This window comes from Ursus arctos, unplaced genomic scaffold (assembly GCF_023065955.2).
Source record: "Ursus arctos isolate Adak ecotype North America unplaced genomic scaffold, UrsArc2.0 scaffold_13, whole genome shotgun sequence".
Lineage (NCBI taxonomy): Eukaryota > Metazoa > Chordata > Mammalia > Carnivora > Ursidae > Ursus > Ursus arctos.
In genome coordinates, this window is record NW_026622797.1 from 40,982,382 (window position 1) to 41,001,611 (window position 19,230).

The following is a 19,230-nucleotide window of genomic DNA, read 5'->3' on the forward strand; positions in this document are numbered from 1 at the left end:
TAAAATTGGGTTTGTTTTCTCATTGTTGAATTTTATGTGTTCTTTATATATTCTGGATATGAGACTTTCACCAGATACATGATTTGCAAATATTTTCTCCCAGTGTGTGGCCTGTCTTTTCATTCTTTTAACAGTATCTTTTGCAGAGCAAAATATTTTAATTTAGCTAGGGTCCATTCTATAAATTTATTTTAAGTTGTGCTATTTAATCCTGCTTTAGAAATCCTGTTCTGTATTATTCTAACAAAGAATTTCTTCTGTATGTTTCTCAAGAAGTTTTGGTTTAGGTCTGTGCTCTACTAAGAATACAATTTGGGTACATGCTCCATGTAAGGTTAGTTTATGGGGTATGGTGTGATGTGGTCATTGTTTTTATTTACTGGTATTTATTTATTTATGTGAGTAGTCAGTTGTTCCTATACCCTTCTTTTTTTTTTTTTTAATTTTTAAGGATTATTTATTTATTTATTTGACAGAGATAGAGACAGCCAGTAAGAGAGGGAATACAAGCAGGGGAAGTGGGAGAGGAAGAAGCAGGCTCCCAGCAGAGGAGCCCGATGTGGGACTCGATCCTGGCGTTCCGGGATCATGCCCTGAGCCGAAGGCAGACGCCTAACGACTGCGCTATCCAGGCGCCCCAATTCCTATACCCTTCTGAAAAGGTTATACTTTCTCCATTAAATTACTTTCAGGGTGTTTCAAAAATCAATGGACAGTTTCTGGCCACTATATTCTGTTTCATTGATACATATGTTCAGACTTAATCACACAATGCCTTGAATCTTTTTTCCAAGTGTCCTTAGTGTTTATTTTATTTGATTCCCTCTATATGCTTTGAAGTAGGACAGCCATTTCATAGATACTGAGGTTCTGTGATTTGAAGGTCACAAGCCTACATCAGAAGATTGTAGTTTCAGGGCGCCTGGTGGCACAGTCCTTAAGCATCTGCCTTCCGCTCAGGGCGTGATCCCAGTGTTCTGGGATTGAGCCCCACGTCAGGATCCTCCACTGGGAGCCTGCTACATCCTCTCACACTCCCCCTGCTTGTGTTCCCTCTCTCGCTGGCTGTCTCTCTCTGTCAAATAAATAAATAAAATCTTTAAAAAAAAAGAGAGAAGATTGTAGTTTCATATCTCAAAATTAGCACAAATATCCAACTTAGTTCTTTTTATTTTTTTTTTCAAAATTGTTTTGGCTATTCTAGAAATATTTTGCACTTCTTTAAAAGTTTAGAATCAGTATGTCAGTTCCTACAGAAGTCTTCTGGGATTTTGGCTGAGATCGCATTTAATCTGTAGAGCAATTTGGAGGGAAATAATTTTGATAATATTGAGTCATCTAATCCATGAATATAGTATATCTCTCAATTTATTTAGGTCTTTACATCTTCTCAGCAATGTTCTGTGATTTTCTATGTAGAGGTCTTTTACATATATTTTTAAAATTAATAAGTATACCTTGCTTTCATTCATATTATAAAAAGGCAATTTTAAAATTCAAGCATAAATTCTGTTATTAATACATAGAATACATTTGATTTTTATATATTGCCCTTATATTCTGAGACATTGTTAAATTTTGTGAATTTTAATAGTTCTATACCATTTCAAACAATATGTGGGCTGTTCATTTTTCTTTGCAAAATGTAAAATTAGGTTTTGCCAGAGGCTAAATTGCTCATTCCACTTTTTGTTCTTTTCTTGATAATTAGGCCTTGCTAAGTCTCTTGGTTTAATATGCAAGTTATGGGAGAAAATTATAAGAAAGTTCACTTTAGAATTCTTCTGCTACATTATATTCTTCCTAGCATACTGTTTCCATCTAAAGTTCAAAATTTCATGAGAAGCATATATCTGCCACTCATATACAATATATACACATTTTAATATCAATCTTTAAAGATCGTTTTAAATATTTATGTATTTATGTGTTTATATTTTTAGTTTTTTACCTTTTAAAAAAATTAGGTAGTTAACATACAGTGCAATATTGGTTTCTGGAGTAGAATTCAGTGATTCATCACTTACATATAACACCCAGTGCTCATCATAACAAGTGCCCTCCTTAAAAACCCATTACCCATCTAGCCCATCCCCCACTCACCTTCCTCCATCACCTTCAGTTTGTTTCTATCATAAAGAGTCTCTTTCGGCTTGTTTCCCTCTCTCCTTTTTTTCTTTCCCCCTTCCAATATGTTCATCTGTTTTCTTTCTTAAATTCTACATATGAGTGAGATCATATGTATTTGTCTTTCTCTGACTGACTTGTTTCACTTAGCATAATACACTCTAGCCCCATCCATGTCATTGCAAATGGCAAGATTTCATTCTTTTTGATGGCTGAGTAATATTCTATTGTGTATGTATACCACATCTTGTTTATCCATTTATCTGTCAATGGACATCTGGGCTCTTTCCATATTTTGGCTATTGTGGACATTGCTGCTATAAACATTGGGTGCATGTGCTCCCTTCAAATCACTATGTTTGTATCCTTTGGATAAATACCTAGTAGTGCAGTTGCTGGGTCATAGAGTAGCTCTATTTTTAACTTTTTGAGGAACCTCCATTCTGTTTTCCAGAGTGTCTGTACCAGCTTGCATTCCCACCAACAGTGTAAGAGGGTTCCCTTTTCTCCACATCCTCGCCAACATCCATTCTTTCCTGAGTTATTAATTTTAGCCCTCCTGACCAGTGTGAGGTCATATCTCATCTTGATTTTGATTTGTATTTCTCTGATGATAAGTGATATTGAGCATCTTTTCATATGTCTGTTAGCCATCTGGATGTCTTTTTTGGAAAAGTATCTATTCATGTCTTCTGCCCATTTATTAATTGGATTATTTGTTTTTTAGGTATTGAGTTTGATAAGCTCTTTACAGATTTTGGATACCAATGTTTTTTTTTTTTCTTTTAATGATTTTTTATTATATTATGTTAGTCACCATACAGTACATCCCGGTTTCCTATGTAAGGCTCGATGATTCATTAGTTGCGTATAACACCCAGTGCACCATGCAATACGTGCCCTCCTTACTACCCATCACCGGTCTATCCCATTCCCCCACCCTCCTCCCCTCTGAGGCCCTCAGTTTGTTTCTCATAGTCCATAGTCTCTCATGTGGATACCAATGTTTTATCCGATATGTCATTTGCAAATATCTTCTCCCATTTTATAGGCTTCCTTTTAGTTTTGTTGGTTGTTTCCTTTGCTGTACAGAAGCTTTTTATCTTATTAAAGTCCCAATAGTTCGTTTTTGCTATTGTTTCTCCTTTGTCCAGTGATATGTCTAGTAAGAAGTTGCTACAGCCAAGGTCAAAGAGGTTTCTGATTGTGTTCTCCTCCAGGATTTTGATGGCGTCCTGTCTCACAGTAAGGTCTTCCATCCATTTTGAATTTATTTTCATCTATGGTGTAAGAAAGTGGTCCAGTTTCATTCTTCTGCATGTTGCTGTCCAGTTTTTCCAATGCTATTTGTTGAAGAGACTCTTTTTTCCATTGGATAGTCTTTCCTGCTTCGTCAAAGATTAGCTGACCATATAGTTGTGGGTTCATTTCTGCTTCTCTATTCTGTTCCATTGATCTATGTGTCTGTCTTTGTGCCAGTAGCATACTGTCTTGATGACTACAGCTTTGTAATATAGTTTGTAATCTGGAATTGTGATGCCTCCAGTTTTGTTTTTCTTTTTCAGAATTGCTTTGGCTATTTGGGGTCTTTTGTGATACCATAAAGCAAAAATTTCTCCTGATCTTAACATTTTTCACTTCTTCAACACTCTTCACAATAAATTTTTTCTTAGAGCACACATTGGATGACATAAATATAAACTCCCCCATGATATTGCTAATATATTAGGAAAGTTGGTACCACAGTTTAAGCAGAAAAAAATGCATATTTTTCTAGATAATCATCTAAGGGCTTTAAGTATAGAAAAGAAGTAATTTTGATAGGATTTCATGAAAACCTTTCCATGCAAAGTTTAAAGAAGTCTACCTGTGCTTAAGAAGAAACCAATGGAAAGTCTCTAGTGTATTCTAGAATCAACATAATAATTTTCAATGATGTAAAACATATATTTTAAATATGAACTGGATAGGATTACATAGAATTATCATTTATCCCAAAGAAATGTTTTTAATATGGTCACCATTTCATTTAATAAATTACTATATACTTGAATGCCTGCTTATGAAATCATAATAATCCACTCCAAAGGTATATCAAAATAAGGAACTTGATCCATCAATAGACATGTCTTTGCTTGTCTTACCATAAAGTAGCAGCAAACAAAATGAGAACCGAAGTTGGCCAAAATTCTCATTGCCCCAAATCCTTACACAATACTCTGAAAAAGCAATGATAAGTTACTTTATAGTTTCAATATTTTCCCCCTCATGACAGTGCTCCCTTCCTCTTATTCTTCTTTGTTTTCATTAAAAGACCCTTGCAGCTCTTTTTGATGGCATGGAGATAAAACATTTTTCTTGACATAGCATGGAGAAGGGCATCTACCAACTTCAGAAAAAAACTAACTAGCACAGAAATTCTGGCATTCATTAGAAATAACAAGCTATCCACTTAGCATGTCCAAGGGAGCATGGTGAATAACAACCAATAAGCAATAGACTAAGCTCATGGGCTTTTGGTTTCAAAATGGGTATATGACCCAATTCTCACTAATAGGAAAGGCACACGAGGGAAAGAGTGCTGGAGCAGACTCTAGGAACATTTTTCCTTGTTAAATATCATCATCAAGAGATACTATATCATCTTTTCCTAGATACGCATGTCTGGATGTGATATCTGAAAGTGTTACAATCTTGCTCTAGATCCAATGATGAAATCAAGAAGGCAAACAGAGTGGAGAGATGAAAAGAACCTGGATCCTTGCTGATATTTCTCAGTCACTAAATCAAATATCTCTTAAAACCACTCTATTTCTGGATTTGATAATGTATGAGATTAAAAAAAAAAAATCTACCATTTAAGACAGCTTGAGTCAGAGTTATTTTTCTTGTGGCAGGAGCATCGTAACTTATACGAGTGGAAATCAAAACCAGAGATTAAGGTAGGTTTTCAGACACACTGTTCACTAAGACTTTGTGTGGATTCACCTTTGGCAATGGACTAACCTTCACACTGCCAAAGTGTCATAAGGGAGCAGCAGATTATTTCCAGGTCCTACTCACTGGTATGGCAGTTCCTACTATATAGTTGGGTCAAGCTCTTATTAATCAAGGGAATAAATATCATCCACAATTGCATAGAACAGCGGCAGTCAGACACTGACTGATTCACTGGGTATTTAAATCTTATTTCTATTGTCAATTTTTATCAGATACATTTCATTAGCCCAAAAGTGAAATCCTTCTTCTCCCAGAGAAAACTTACAACTCCCAGTGTACAATATTACAGCTCATAGCAATTGTCACACTATTTTAATGTGCCTTGGCTCCCTATCTCTAGGTTGCTCAAACTTCCAGAAGAAAACTATCAAACAATAGAGAAAGCACAAACACTCAACATTAAGGGTAAACTGGAAAAGAGAGACTCTTAGAAAAATAGAGGACCATTAAAATGTCTTCCTGCATGATTAGATAATTTGGCCAATTGATCAGAAAATCTAGAAATGTGTACCTCTGATTCCTTTCATTCATGAGTTCCCTCCAGTATCTATACTAGTTCAATTAGGCAATGGAGCAAGAACAAAAGCAGCATTACTGAACTACATAATACACACTAAGTGCATTAGGAAGCACTATTTAAGATTATTTCAAGTAGCTTGGACACACTATACTTTTAAAATGTACATGCAACTATGCTATTTATTCTCCAAACCCATTTAATGAAAAACAGAACATGAAAATTTCTAATAAAATAATAAGTATCCTTTTGAGTTAAGTGAAATTGAGGAAGAGATAGGAGCTAATCACCAGATAAAATAAAATATTCCCCATACTCCATCTCTGGGACATTTCTCCACATTCCCATGCTCCTAAGTAATACAAAAGTAGATATGGTTTTATAATGCATATATTTATTACTTTTTTTAAAAAATTTCCATTTCAAGGACCATGCTGAGACTTACTCATATTTGAGTTCTAAATTTGTAAAGAACACAGGAAAATAGTAATCAGGTATTTGCAAAACTTAACTGACTCAACCATGGCTCATCCTGGGCTGAAATAAGAAAGTGTGAATTCTACAGTTTGACTTTGCAGTGCAAGTAGAGAGAGCCCTTTCAAAAGAGTTTCAGAGAAACTTATAAATAACATATTGTCAATTAAGGAACACCATTAAATAACAACACCTCCATTCATTGGATGCTTCCTCACTCTGTGCCAAGAATGCTGAACAACTTAACATGTATTATTCCAGGGAATTCTCAGCAAACAACATAACAACATAAGTATTATTTACAGATAAGGAAACAGGGCTTTAGAGCGGCTTAGTAATCGCTCATGGTCACACTGCTTATTAGTGTTGGAGCTGAGGTTTAAAATGAGTTTTCTTGAACTCCATCTTGTGTACTTAATCAATGAATACCTGCCCCTATCAATAATGGAAAATGGAAATCTAGAAATCTATTAAGCTACATAATAGTGAACCGTGATAAAAAGATAAAATTGTTATCTTTGCAACCTATTTGAAGGAAGAATAGTTATATGTATAAACATCTCCTACATATAGGAAGAAAGAACATATTTATACAAAAAACAAGAAGAGAATTACAAGTTTATGTGGCTATAATTAAGAGCTGCTGTTCACAACGGGAAACATAAATCAAATCAAGTACTCAGGGACAGAATTAAGAAGCACCTTAAAATTATAATACATCATATCCAAATAGAATTTACTCCCAAAGCTAGATGGCTTGAGATAAAGAAAACAATTTATAAATATTATACATCACATCAAAGTAAAAATACAGTCAATAATTACAGAAAATATATGATTAAATATAAAACATTTATAACTCTAATTTCAAAATATATTCTAAAATATATTTAAAATATAATTTCAAATATATTTTTAGAAGATATGTCCTTAACCTAGTAAAGATTATTACTCTAGCAACTTTAACAAACATACTCCTTCCCTTTTGAAGCTGGAAATAGACTTTAAGATATAATTTAATTGAAATAAATTCTGTATTGAAGAAATTCAGGGAAACATGTATAGATAGCATAATCTAGTGTGATCTGATCAAGAAAGATGCTTGAAGCTTAAGGATGGATAAGAATAAGGTATGAGAAAGGGGAAGAGGTGAACACTCCAGGCAGAGGGACCCTACCCTCAAAGGGACCAGAGAGAGATAAGATTATGCTATATTCAAGGAACCCAAAGGTTCAGGGTGCTTGGCAGGGGGGAGAGGAGGAAGGAAAAGGAAAGCAGAATGAGAAAGGAGAATTTGGCAGAAGACTTAAGAGTTATATCTTAAGGACATGGCCATTTGAAGTTTTTTTGTTTTTTTTTTTAACACAGAGATGAAAAGTGCATGAGCAGGGAGAGGGGTAGATGGAGAGGGAGGAAGAGGGAGAGAAATAATCTTAAGCAGGTTCCACTCCCAGCAGGGATCCCAAAGTGGGGCTAGTCGCAGGGCTCCATCCCACAATCCTGAGATCATGACCCTGAGATCATGACCTGAGCCAAAATCAATAGTCCGATGCTTAACCGACCAAGCCACCCAGGCACCCCAAGTCACTTGAAGTTTTTCACCAAGAATGTTTTCATTCATTTGTTCTTTCTTCCAGTTATTTAATTATTATTCAGTTCCTACTTTGGACGAGACTGTCCTACATATTGGGATATGGTAGGGAACATAACAAAGCTCTGTTCCCAATAAGCTCTTGGAGGAGAAGATAATGTACAAACAAAATTACAATTAATACATAAAATATAAGGAACTCATAAATACTATTAAAAATAATAAAATCAGTATAGGGATAGAATACTACTAGACTTCTACTCAACTTTGAATGTGCATGAGGATTATCTAGCATTCTTGTTAAAGTGGGGAGGCTGATTCAGTAGTTCTAGAGTGAAGGCTGAGATCCTCCTTTCTTTCTTCTTCTTCTCCTTCTCTTTCTCCTTTTTTAGAGAGAGAGTGAGCAGGGGGAGGAGCAGAGGGAAAGGGAAAGAGAATCCCAAGTAGGCTCTACCCTGGGCTCCATCTCACAACCCTGAGATCACAACCTGAGCTGAAATCAAGAGTCAGAGGCTTAACCAAGTGAGCCACTCAGGCACCCTGAGAGATACCATTTCTAACAGCCTCCCAAGGGGTGCCTATGTTGCTGGACTGCTCACCCACCATATCCTGCATAGCAGGGGGACAGAGAGTGAAGAGTTTGTTCAGGAAAGGCCCACCTGATGGATTACATTTAATTCATAAGTAGAGACCTAACAATAAAGCCTTCAAAATATATGAAGTGAAAAATATATAGTTGTACAATAATAGCTGGAGACATCAATACCCCACTTTTAATAATGGGTAGAAGAACCAGACAAATGATCAATAAGGAAATAGAGAATTTAAACAACACTATAAGCCAAATGGACTTAACAGACATATACAGAACTTTCCACCCAACCACAACACAATACACATTCTTCTCAAGGGCACAGGAAATGTTTTCTGGAATAGATCATACATTAGGCCACAAGACCAGTCGTAATACATTTAAAATATTGAAATCATACAAATAATCTTTTCAGATCACAGTAGAGTGAAGCTAGAAATGAATTACAGGAAGAAAACCTGAAAAAAAATCACGAATATCTGGAAATTAAACAACATACTTTTAAACAACAAATGGGTCAAGGTTAAAGACCTTGAGATGAATGAAAATGAAACATAACATGACAAAATTGGTGGGATGCAGTGAAAGCAGTGTTCAGAGGGAAATTTGTAACATAAATGCCTACATTTAAAAAGAAGAAAGATCTCGAATGGACAAACTAAATTGTACATTTTAAAGAACTAACTTATGAAGAGCAATTTAAACACACAGTTAGTAGAAGGGAGGAAATAATAAAAATTAGAGCAGAGATAAATCAAATAGAGAATAGAAAATTAGGCATTTACTTCCATCAACATAAAAAACAGGGAAAGGTGATTATAAACTCCAGGGTAAATTTGTTGAGGTCTCTATATGAAGCAAATAAAATGGCATGATTTGGAGCAAATTACGGAACTCAAGCAAAGATACTCCATTAAACCTGCAGCATTTCTGTTCCCACAGGATAGGTATTGTGACAGTAAAATTATGAAGAAGTAAACATAATTGTTAAAAACTCATTGACTCCACAGTAAACAATAATGATCATAACATAAACGTGAATTGATTTTCAGTTATTATAATGGACCCATAGATAGAAGATAATAGACACTGTTATATAAAATGAGCTAGAAAGGGAGAAAATTAAATGTGACAAGGTTGACAGTGTAAAAGGGGCACAATTCTGAGAAGTAGGCAGCAGAATTGCCAGGGGGAAGGGGGAGGTTAGGGAAAGGTAGGTAAATTGACATACTTGTGTCATAGTATGGAGAGGCCAGAAAGCTCTACGTAGTTGAAGAAAAAGGAAATTGGGCATATTGATAAGTATAAACAGTAGAAAAACAAAAACAAATAAAAACAAAATATAGCTACAAAGTAGGTAGAAAAGTGGTTTGATGGGGTGCCTGGGTGCCTCAGTTGGTTAAGCATCTCCCTTCAGCTCAGGTCACGACTCGAGCCCCAGCATTGGGCTCTCAGCTCAGCAGGGAGTCTACTTCTCCCTCTGCCCCTCAACCTGCTCCTGTGCTCTCTCTCTCTTGCACTCTCTCTCAAATAAATAAATAAAATCTTAAAGAAAAAAGAAAAGTGGTTTGAGGTAATAATTTCTAAGTAAGCTTATACTTCTATTTCTTACAATGGATTTAAAATCCAAAACTCAGAAGTAAAAAATAATGGTGAAATCATATTATTTAAGACCATGAACCTAAGCACAAAATTAAATGAAAGCACAGCAGGAGCTGCTTCTAGACAAAGTCTAGGGCTAGAAATGTGTGGAACAAGGAACAACTTATTTTTATCATTAGTTTTTCAGTACAATTGAATTGTTTTTCAAAAAACATAAATTTATTTGTAAAATGACTTAAAAAAGAAAAAATAATTAAAGAATGTCTCAATAAGTAGAGAAAATATTATCTCAAGAGAGTGTCCAGATTATTGTTTAAATTCCCTAAAAGAATAGGTTGTTAGTGACTTCTCAATGTAGTGAACAGGTAACCAGACAGTGGCCTGAAAGGGAAGAACTATATTATGCCAAAGGCTTGTAAGAATTATGACTATAATCAGGAAGTTCAATAATTTCCCTTCCTCACAGGGCAGACAATCAATCAGCCAGCGAGCCAGCCATCTTGGAGAAACCATCTCTCACTGTCATTTCATATTGTTTTTGAAATCATAATCAATGCAGTACTTTATCAAATGAAACTAAGAAGAGCAAATATTAAAATGAAAGAGACCACATTATTTTCCGATGGCATGCTATAAACCTGAAAAAGTGAAAGGAATTAGGACTGATAAATTAGTTTAATAAAATGGTCAAAACCAAAGCAAATATGCAAATTCAATAGTACTGTCACATCAGCCACATCTCGTTAATACACATAATAAAGGAAAAGATAGCACCTGACATGAACAAGTAAGTATATGAATCTGTAGGAGAAAGAAAAAGAAAAAAACAACTTTTGAAACAGTTGCCTACTGAGCTTTCCCAGCTTTTACATCTGTTTACTCCACCGTTCATTGACATCAAATTCCTCTTTGTTTTCAAAATCCAAATGCACATTTCTCATGAGTTATTTTACTTAATCTCTCAGCTAACCACACCTCTTCTGTGACGACCTCTTTTTTTTTTTATTTTGATTATACTACATCCACCAAAATTGTTTTCCCAATTCGCTGTCTGATCTTTCTCTATGTAGCTTCCTTCTCTTCCTGATCTCTGTTTTAAATATGAAACTTCTTATTTGGTTCTCAGCACATTTTTCGGATCACTCTACAAACACATCTCATGCCCTTCATAGCAAGTTTCCACTTTCATATAGATGACTGACAAAATCCTGATGTCTGCCTATACTCCTCCCCTAATGTTAAGAACCGCTCCACATTCTTCACATTCCAAATGCCACATTTCGCACACAGAATTTATAATTTTCCAGCTTCATGTATCAGTGCGTGACTCCAGCATTAATCCGCCAAGCAAGTCAGGATTCTGAGTGTGATATTTGATTCATCCTTCTCTTTTCCCTCACTCATCTCAACTAGCACACAATCCTATAAATTGTTTTTCTAAATGAACCTGGAATTTATCAATTCTTACCTTCACTTCCCCAATTCTAATTGTATCTACCGCCATTTTTCACATGGATTATTACCCTGGGCTCTGAACTGTTCTTCTCTCTCCTCATTTTTGATTCCCTTCAATTCTTTTCCGGAAGCAACAAGAGCCACCATTTAATCTTACTATGTTGTTCTCCTACTTACAACATTTCAATTGTTCATCATCTCTCCTTAGAACAGAGTCTGAACATAAAATAGCTGTTAAGATCATGTGGTTACTGGGTGTTTTTGTTTTGTTTTTCATTTGAGCACTCATTTCTCAACATACCTCATATAGTTAGCAATTCAGCCACACTGAGTTTCTTCCAATCCCTTGAAATTTCTATTTTTCTCCTGGGTTTGGGAGTGTTGTCTCCTGTGTTTAGAGTACTCTTCCCTATACACCATGCTGTGACAGTCATGCTTATTCATTCTGCAGGTCTCAGTTTAAATCACTTCATTGACTGTAAAACTTCACCTGATCTTTCTATGTATTTCTGTAGCACACCCCATTTTCCTTTATCATCTTTATTATCGTTATGTCTCCCACTAGGTTATAACCTCTTACATGGCAAGAGGTATGCCCATTTTATTCATTCCTGTCTGCCTCGGGCCACATCAAACTTGGCACTTGTTAAGCACTCAACCTTTTTTCCTACTTCATAGAGACATAATTCTCTCAATTTCTCAAGGCTTTACCTATAAAAATTCACATCTGCAGTAACCCTTTGTCATTTTCTTCATTTTCAAAAAACAGATTGTGCTGTTTGCTTTGCAGTCTAAGTCAACCATGTGTACTCTTGTTCTGATATGCTTCTGACTGGGCACTGGCTAGTCGCTTACCCTCCAAGTATTTTAAACATTTTCCTTTTTAGTAGATTCTATACTACAGAGTATAAACTGTTTAAATTCTCTTGCTTACTAAAAATATCTGCCCTTGAGCCTCTGTTTTCATTGAAGGACTGTCCTCTTTCTTATCCTTCACCATCGAGACCTCTAACAAAGTTTCTAAAATTGCTGCCTCCACACTTCCTTACCTTCTACTTAGTTTTAGAAGAGAGTAAATTTACTAAAACAAGCATCAACCATTTCTCCACTGATTGGAAACCATTTGATGGCTTTGCATTACCTCCAAGAAAATAAAATCATTTATAGTAGAACATAAAAGCCCTCCGCATCTTATTGCTGCCTCATTACTACCATCTTTTACCTGTGGTTCCTTAAAGAAGCCAGAATCCCCAACGAGTCACTTGAATCAGAATAAGTTCCTAGTGGCTTTATTGTTTCCTCCTATGTAGCCCGTGCACGGGTTTGAAGAATGTTTTCCCAAAACTCACTTCTACCCTGAATCTTGGAATGTGACCTTATTCCGAAACAGGGTCTTTGCAGATATAATAGTTAAGATGAGGTGCTACTTGATTAAGGTAAACCGTAATCCAAGACTGGTTTAGAAGGGGCAAATTTGAACACAGAGACATAAACAGAGGGAACCCATTGTAAAGACATAGAAGAGAATGCCATGTGAAGACAGAGGCAGAGATTAGATTGGATCTATAAGGCAAGGAAGGCCAAAGACTGCAGGCAACTACCCAATAGTAGGAAGAGGCAAGGAAGGATATTCCCTTAGAACCTTCAGAGATGGTACACTCCTGATGATGCCTTGATTTCAAACTTCTAGCCTCCAGAACCATGAGCATCTAAGTTCATGCTGTTCTAAGCTCTGGGAAACTAATGAGCTAGAATCAAGACAATATATCTTGATAGTTGCTGGTTAAACACAGGTCAAAATCTCAATAGGTGATCATTTATAAATGTTAGTTTTTTTACATATATGGGATCTAGTTGTGCCATTTTCTTCATAGTATTAGAAAGTCTTCTTTATTGTTATATTATCTAAATCACAGGACATTAAAAATTTGCACTTGGAATTGCCCTTAGTCAATCAAGGTTTAGCAGTTGTAATCAAAGCAATCAAGAAGAATTGGGTAATCAATTGAGAGCAGCTATCTTCTTTTTGTAAATGAGGCCTCCAGTGAAGGTTTTTATTTTTTTAGTTTTTTGTTTTATCTTGAACTGGTTTCAGGGAAATCATAGGAAATCATGTCTTTATTTTTTTTTTAAGATTTATTTATTCTAGAGAGAGAATGAGAGAGAGAGTAGGGGAGGGAGGAGCAGAGGGAAAGAGAGAGAATACTCAGGCCGACTCCCCACTGAGCAGGGAGCCCGACATGGGCCTTGATCATGATCCCAAGATCATGACTTGAGCTGAAATCAAAAGTCGAACAGTCAACTGTTTGAGCCACGCAGGCACCCCAAGAAATGGTGTTTTAAGCAATAACAAAAGATAATCTCCATTGTTGCTGGTGTTTTTTTCAGCCACTCTTGGCAAGAAGCTTGCTATATAATTTAGAAGTATTAACAAGGAGATGGCTAGATAGTGTGTTAAACAATTTCCTCAGTCAAGAGAGTCCATATTTGCCAAATCAGGGATGATACTTGTTTCAGTTGCTGCTGAACCTCAGTAACCAGCTGAGACTTACACATTTATTTCACTTACATGGTCTATTGGGAGGGCCAATGGATATGTTTAGCTTTAAGGTCGTGGCTATCTAACTTCTTTGCTGGTAGATGTTCCTATATCTGTCACTTTCGAATAAAAGTATTTGCATATTTACATGCACACACACACAAACACACTATAGCTCATAAATCAAAGAGGATCACCCAACCAATCGTTTTGTTGTATCTAAATCTGTGGAGATTGGGAGTTATTTTATTTGCATTCTGAAGGGAAGACAGAAAATTTCCAGTGAAATAAAAATGCTCAGTTTTGCTGGTTCAATAAAGCAGAAAAAATGAGGCAAGACACTGATTTTCTTTTCTTTTACAATATTTGTACTTCTGAAGGTTAGTAGATTTTTTTGGGGAAAAAAATCTCAGTGATATTTTGGTTTGGAGACTCAAAGCTAAAAAACATGAAAACTTGGTGAGAATGGGGAAGACTACCTGACAGAGTAAAAAGGTCACCATTCATGCTTCATCCTCTTCTATAAACACAGAAACCTCTGGAGTGCACTTTAGGAAAATCCTGTCAGAAGAAACAGCGCCAGCAGCCCTGGATCAGAGCTATCACTGTAATCATAATAATTGCACTACTAAAACTAATGAAAAATTATATTGGAATTCATCCTTGAAATATTCATGGCAAAATACCTATTCCTTCCATGCTGTTAGTCATTAGTCTTTGAAAAAGTATTGTAGGAGTAAATGTCAACCTAACTCCTTTTTCATTTAATGTACCCCTAAGTTAATAGACAGAATTAAAAAAAAAAATCCAGACACAGCAATTACGTAGATGGGCAAATGAGAGAGAAAATAAGTCTGTCTGATGAAGAGATATTTCAAGGAAAATGTTATTCTAATGCAAATGTTACATTCTCCTGTTGTTTTGTTTAAAGAAAAAACTGCTTTATTGCTGTTGTCAATGGAAGGCAAGTATTGTTGATATGCTGGACATCTTGAACTCCCAAGTTCATTTCCATTTTAAAGCATACTCCTCCAGGGAATGGGTAATAAATCTGACTCTCCACCTGGATCCCTGAAGAAGACAATGCTTCAGCTCGTGTACAGTATATGTCAGTCCAGGCGTGTCTGTGAGAAGATGAGGACCTTACAGCAGCCGGTGTCTTCCAAATAACAGACAAATGGCAGAAACTAGCCTGACAACAGTAAGATGAAGAATAAAAAAAAAAAAAAAATCAGGGGTAAATAAAATCATTTCAGGCTGGTTCACAGGGAGATATACTTTGTCACTGAGTCTTGGTGTCAAAGAACTCAAATAAATTGGCAAAATAACTTATAGGTCCCATCTAGCACACTCCATGGCATATTGAAAGTTTAACATGTTCATATTGGAAACTTCTCACATTATCATTAGCAGCTATGGGAAGCTCGACACTGATTCTATCACCTGTATTTCTCCCTTTCCAAAAACAAAGCAAGCTTCTCTTTACATAAAAGTTGACGTGCTTGTTCTCTCTTCTTTCCAGACTTAGACTAAAATAGTTACTGACCAAGAAGGTGGAGAGATTTTTCTCTTCTTGAAGAAAGTTTAATTAGTTAAGTGGCCTGAGTTTCTCACCAGAATAGAGAAATGTGGCAGCTTCCTTGCACTGGTCCTAAAATGGGTGAAATATCCACCAGTTATTTTTCAGAGTATTCTTCTAAAAGATATTGAGTGCTATTTATCATTACAAACAATTATTCCCCTAGAAGTAAAACTAACTCTTTATTATTTTCTGACCTATTTATATTCTACATTCCACTGCGTCTTTTGGAAACTCATATTCTCTTTTCTACAAAATGCCTTTCATTTTCCATCTGATCTTTTAAAATAGTCCGTACACCTGTATAGTGTTCAAAGCATGACATTCCTTCTAGTTACAGTGTGTGCTTTTGCATTTACCTCTTTCATCTTCTTCACCTAAGGGAAAGATCGATTACCAGAGCTGTAAACTACCTTTCCCACTGGCTGTTCTTTTTCATTCCATTTGATATTGAAGCTCAGGAAATGCACCAGTCAGGAAGCTCAACACTTAGCTCAGATTTCCTCATAATCCACATTTTATGCCATCATCTTCTAGGACTTGTATTGAAGATCAATATGAGTTCCCAGCCTTACAGTTGTTTGATCCTCTATTATTTTATTTGGAAAAAAATTAGCATTGTCTATGTGTCAGGCATTGTGATAAGCCCTTTAGGAGAAAGGCAAGTAAGAAACGTGGTAACTTTCTCAAGGTTGTCCCAAAATAGAAGGTATAGGAGTTATTCCTCCTGTAACTCAGCTGTCCTTCCCATTCCATAGCACACAGAGCTGGTTTATAGCAGTCAGCACCTGTATTTATTTTCCTGAGTGCTTTCTATTACAGCAAGAGCACTCTCTACTTTGCCCAAAGTGAGCTAGACATGGCAAAGATGGTTTCTAGAAGCAGCGCTCAATTAATGACTGTATGAGTTAGTGTATTGATATGCTGGCTCCCTTTTCCTTTGGGTGGGATAACTGTGTGACTCGGGTTCACTTTCTCCCATAACTCCACAGTGGGAATAAGATCCTGTGACTTTTAGTGATAATTTGCTTTAAAACACCCATTTCATTGGCAGTTTTCCCTTCCTCTTGTCACTTCCTGTCTTAGTTTAGGATCCTCCAGAAGAAGCTGATACAAATATCAAACACAAGTTATTTATTTGGGAGGCATAAGGAACATTGGTGGAGGGATGGAGAAGTGATACAAGGAAGGAACCAATCCATTCAATGTGCATTATGAAGCTAGGGTTAACAACCTGTGGTTGCTTAGTTCTGGGGGAAAAGGAAAGTGCATGCCTCATGCTTGTGCTTATCACAGGAAGGGAGACCTGGGATTACATACCAACTCCCACAAATTATTGACTGAGGGCTCTGAGATTCCTTTAGTTCCCTGGTACTTCCATCCTGCCAAATGCACCAGCAGTGGTCTACACATTGGGGAAAGTCCTTATTCATGGAGATGCAGATACTGGTTTTAAGGGAGGATAATAAGCATGTTGAAATGAAATGGTTTGAGGATACTGGGTAGAATACTGACAGTGTTTGCTACCCTTCTCCAATGTTTCCCAGGATCATTTCTAACAAATTATTGCCCTAGAATTTTTATCTCAAGAGTTTCTCTTGGAGGATCTCCTACTAAGATAACCATGTTTACTTGTGAAGACAGATAAGTTGCCATAACCTGGTAAATACTAAAATAAAGGTAAAAACAACGTGTTTTGCAGGGAAAGGCAAGGAGGGCAAGAATCAGGAAATGTCTCTTGAAGAATATAAAGACTGAGATAAAATTTTTAGAACCAGTAGAAGTTAGGTAAGTGAAGTCAGGAAGAAAGAGGCAGGTACCAAGAAAATTTCCTCAAGAAGTCAGAGAGCACCAAGGATAAGGCCATGGGAGTTGTCTGGCTGAAGCAGGCAATAAGGTTGTGCGTTTGCTTGTACAGATTTAAAACAATAATAATGCCAGTTAGAAATTAGTCCAATTTTTATTATCATACGCATTCTCAATTCTTAAAAGTATCAGTGATATTTTACCTATGTTATTAACTATTTCTGCATTTACGTAATACATATGTATGTTACATATATGCACATTTTTATATATTTGTTAATAAACATATACTTTATACAGCAGTTTGAAGAACCCAAAGTTATCTAATTCTCAGGTGCATCTGTTTGTTTCAAGAGTTTATAATAGCACCCCTGGGTGGCTCAGTTGGTTAAGCATCTGCCTTCTGCTCAGGTCATGATCTGTCTGTCCTGGGATTGAGCCCTGCCTCTGGCTTCCTGCTCAGCAGGGAGTCTACTTCTCCCTCTCCCTCTGCACCTCCCCACCACTCATGCTTTCTCTCTGCCTCAAGTAAATAAATAAAATCTTTTTTTAAAAAGAGTTTATAATATATCAGATTGATCTGCTCTTTTCTCTAGTTCAATTTATGTCTTCACCCAGATAATGACATTTATTCCTGCATTTTTTAAAAAGAGATGTTATTTATTTATTTGACAGAGAGGCAGCGAGAGAGGGAACACAAGCAGGGGGAGTGGGAGAGGGAGAAGCAGGCTTCCCGCTGAGCCCGATGCCATGCAGGGCTGGATCCCAGAACGCCAGGATCATGACCTGAGCCGAAGGCAGATGCTTAACGACTGAGCCACCCAGGCGCCCCTTATTCCTGCATTTAAACAGTAGATATGAAATAAGAAATGATTGCCCAGAGATTGTATCATGAAGAAACAGAAGCTGAGTTATTTCAGTTCTGTCATTTGTGAATGCTAGAAGAAATGACAGAAAGACTCTATTCTTACATTGTCAGCAAACATAAATGGCTTAAATTTGAATAACTTGTTTATATCATAAATTGGACACCATAGCAAATAATATTTGCAATGTTTGTTTTCAGCCTTTTGGGTTTTTTTAATGGGGTGGGAGTAGCAGAAAAAGAAAATCTTTGAAAGTTTTTAACAAATATATTAGAGATTCTGGGTAATTTTTCTGAGAAAGAAAATGATTGGAAATATTTTGACTGCAGAGATATTTGAAGATTTTAAAATTCTCTCACAACCACCACTTTGTTTTCTGCATTTAAGTGTCTATTTTTGTTTATTTGTTGGTTTGTTCATTTGTTTTGGTTTTTAGATTCCACATGTAAGTGAAATCATGTGGTATATGCTTTCTCTGACTTAGCGTAACACACTCTAGGTCCATTCATGTTGTCACAAATGACGAGATCTCCCTCTTTTCTGTGGCCAATTAATATTCTATTGTCACAGACACACATAGAAACACACACATCTTTACCCATTCATCTATCAATAGACACATGAGTTGCTTCCATATCCTGGTTATTGTGAATAATACTGGAATAAACATAGTGGTGCATGTATCTTTTTGAATTAGTGTTTTCATTTTCTTTGGGTAAATGTCTAGTAGTGGAATTACTGGATCATCTGGTATTTCTATTATTAATTTTTTGAGGAAACTCTGTACTGTGTTCCACAGTAATTACACCAATTTACATTCCCGCCAGCAGTGCACAAGTGTCCCTTTTGCTCCACATGCTCACCAACACTTGTTATGTCTTGTCTTTGATACTAGCCATTCTAATGGGTGAGGAGATTATCTCATTGTGGTTTTGATTTTCATTTCCTTATTGATTAGTGATGTTGTTTTTCCTTGTCTGTTGGCCATTTGTATATCTTCCTTGGAGATGAACCCTACGTAAAATTTGCTAATAAAAACATCTGAGTTGGGAAATTTCTTAGAAGGTTTTTTAGTATAAATT